This window comes from Haliaeetus leucocephalus, unplaced genomic scaffold (assembly GCF_000737465.1).
Source record: "Haliaeetus leucocephalus isolate CR32 unplaced genomic scaffold, Haliaeetus_leucocephalus-4.0 Scaffold140, whole genome shotgun sequence".
In the NCBI taxonomy this organism is placed as follows: Eukaryota; Metazoa; Chordata; class Aves; order Accipitriformes; family Accipitridae; genus Haliaeetus; species Haliaeetus leucocephalus.
In genome coordinates, this window is record NW_010972576.1 from 6,938,740 (window position 1) to 6,941,655 (window position 2,916).

Consider the following 2,916-nt stretch of genomic DNA (forward strand, 5'->3'; position numbering starts at 1 on the left):
CAAAGAAAAGTTTCTGAGAGGTCAAGCCAGACATTTAGACTGAATATTAGGAAAAATTTCTTTACTGAAAGGGTTGTCAGGTATTGGAACAGGCTCCCCAGGGAAGTGGTCGAGTCCCTGGAGGTATTCAAAAAGCATGTAGACAAGGCACTTCAGGACATGGTTTAGTGGGCATGGTTGATGGTTGGACTCGATGATCTTAAAGGTCTTTTCCAACCTAAATGATTCTATGACATCTCCACAGTGCATGTTCACTAGGGGAAGGGATGCTCTCAAGAAAAAAAAAGTAAGGATGGGTACACAGTTGTCGCACTGCTTTGCACAATCTTGGGGCAGACAACCAACCTCCTTTCTTTTGCTATGATTTTTCCAGGACTTCACTGATGGGAATGAAATCTGTAGGCTGCACGAAGGCAAGGTCTTGGAGCAGCTCTGAAGAGAACATCATAGATGCTGAGAAAGCAGGAGGTACCCTTCTCTTTTTGGAGGGGCTTGTCCACTCTTGGGTCCCAATCTCTGCAAAGAGGTTGCTTTAAACTGGTACCCTGCATATAGTGTCTCACCTTAGCACTGCTATAACATTTTTGACAAGCATGTTGTATGCCTGGCCAAGGACTTAACCTCTTTGTTGCTCCTGCCTGCCAGTCATTTGGTTGCTCTACTGTCATTTTGTCTCCTTGTGCTGCCCTTAGGGCTCTTCCTTCACTGGAAGCCCATTCCTTTTTTCTCTGTGGGTAGCAGCTTTCCTTAGGGCATTTGTAGTAACTTACTTGCATTCATTCCCTCCCCTATAATCTCCCTTTTTTTGCCAGGATTTTCATGGTCTCTCTTGCTGGGCATTTTTATTATTAAGAACCAATAGTTTATACTATCAAGTCTTTTTCTACAACACACAGTACCAGGCCAGGCTTTGCATCTGGCCCCACACTATCCCCTCAGTGCCCACTGGGCTGGAAAGGAAGGTGCCGTGGTCTTCAGCAGGGAGAGTACATGTTCCTCGGGGTGCTTGGCCACGAGCATATATGAGATCCAAAGGGAGCCATGCCAAAGTAAATATCCTACCTCGGGCCTGCAGCCAATGTACTGAAGTAACCCCTCATTTCTTGACAGAGCCAGGAGAAGCAGTGGGGCCTTTGCCTTGGAGCACATCTCCCCAAAGCACAGTCAGGAGCCTTAACCGAGAGTGGGATTTCCTTTGATACTGGGGCACATTGAATGCTTTTTGCTTAATTTTCTGGGATGGCCACAGGAGTCTGAGTCCTATGGAAATAAAAGAAGGGAATCCCATCACCCAACAGGACTTCTCAAGTCTCTTCTTTGGTGGAGCCATGTTTGCTGTGACTCTACAGAAGCTGGACGGGGGCCTGGGACCACAAGGAGCACCCAAGCAACACACTTCAGACCTCAGTACACAGTTGCAGCTAAGACCAAGTTGATGGTGAACCATAGAGTGAGAGAAGCCATGTTTCCTACATATTTCTGTCACATTGTCTCTCTCTCCCACTTTCGTTATCCCAGCTTTTTCCACTGCTCCAAGACCAGCCCCATGACATGTACTGTAGCTGGCCAAGGGGCTGTCAGTGCTGGCTGGCCAGCTGGTGCAGACACTGACTAGCCAGTGGGCTACCGCGGCCAAGCCCTGCTCTGCTTTTGCTCAGCAAGGATGCTTACTGGGTCTCTCCCCACCAGCTGTCGATTCTCACAAAACTTAAAAGGGGTCTGTAAGCTTCCCACTTCCCCATCTAGTGTGGCTGAAACCCACCAGTACATTTAGAAGGGATGAGGTAGGACTGACAGCCAGACAGACATCCAGCTCAGTCATGGATACCTCCTTTCTGGAGAATGGCACATCTTGCTGCTGACTGCAACCACTCCTGGGGCTGTGCATTGGCCTGGCTGACTCTCCTGCAGTGCCCCAGTGCTGCCCAAAATAGCACTCTGTTTCAGTCAGGCTTTCCTCCATGACCACGGACCTTCAATGACAAAAATTACTCCAAAATTAGTTTCTCCTTTAACGTTTTGATATGAGGCAACATCTGATTAAAATTACTTCAGTTACCCTCAGAGCCCTGTCACAGGCAGGTGGACTTTTAACAAAACCCTTCCTCTGCTTGGTGCAAGCATTGTGGCCTGGCTCAAAGGCATCAGCAGCAGTTTCTCAGCGCTGCCGATTTGGAAATTGCTGGCAAGTGCCAACGTTGCAACAGCATCAGCCGCACCACCGCAGCAGGCACCATCCGCTTCCGCAGACTGCTGCGGTGAGCACAAGGAGCGTGGCACCTTTGCCGCCGCCCTGAGGACTTCCAGCAGCCCCGGGATGGAGACATCCCCTCAACCGCGCCGCTGGGCGCTCCCAGGTGTGGAGGTGCAGGGGGCTGGAGCCCCCATGCCCATTGGCAGTGATGGGGATGGCAGCCAGGAGCCAGGGTGGTAGGGAGAACAAGGTAGCAGGAGGGGGCTGCTGATTTGGGAGAGGGCACGAGGTGTGGGATGGGGTGCCCCACAGCGGCAGCCCCTGCGTGGCTCCCTGGGCAGCGCTGTTACATCAGCTGCTCTGCCAGTTTACAACACTCACCCTTGAGCCTTGGCCCCGCAGCCTGCTGCGGTGTGGACATGTTGCACAACACCCCTGGCCCCGCTCCCTTTCCCTGCAGGGGCTGCCAGCGGCAGGCTGCAGGGAGGCCGAGCTGTCGCAGCAGCTTGCCAGTTCCCGATAGGCTGAAGAAGATGCTCCATCCACTCCTGCCTCTAGCAGGGCACTGGAGGAGGCAGCAGGACCAGGAAGCCTGCTGGTAGAGGTGGCTCTTAAGGAACTGTGGCAGGGGAAGGAGGTCTGCCCTGCAGGAGGGATGGAGAAGCTCTGCCCCCCCCCCCCCCCCCCCACGCGGGGGGGCCCCCCACGCCGGGGCGGGGACC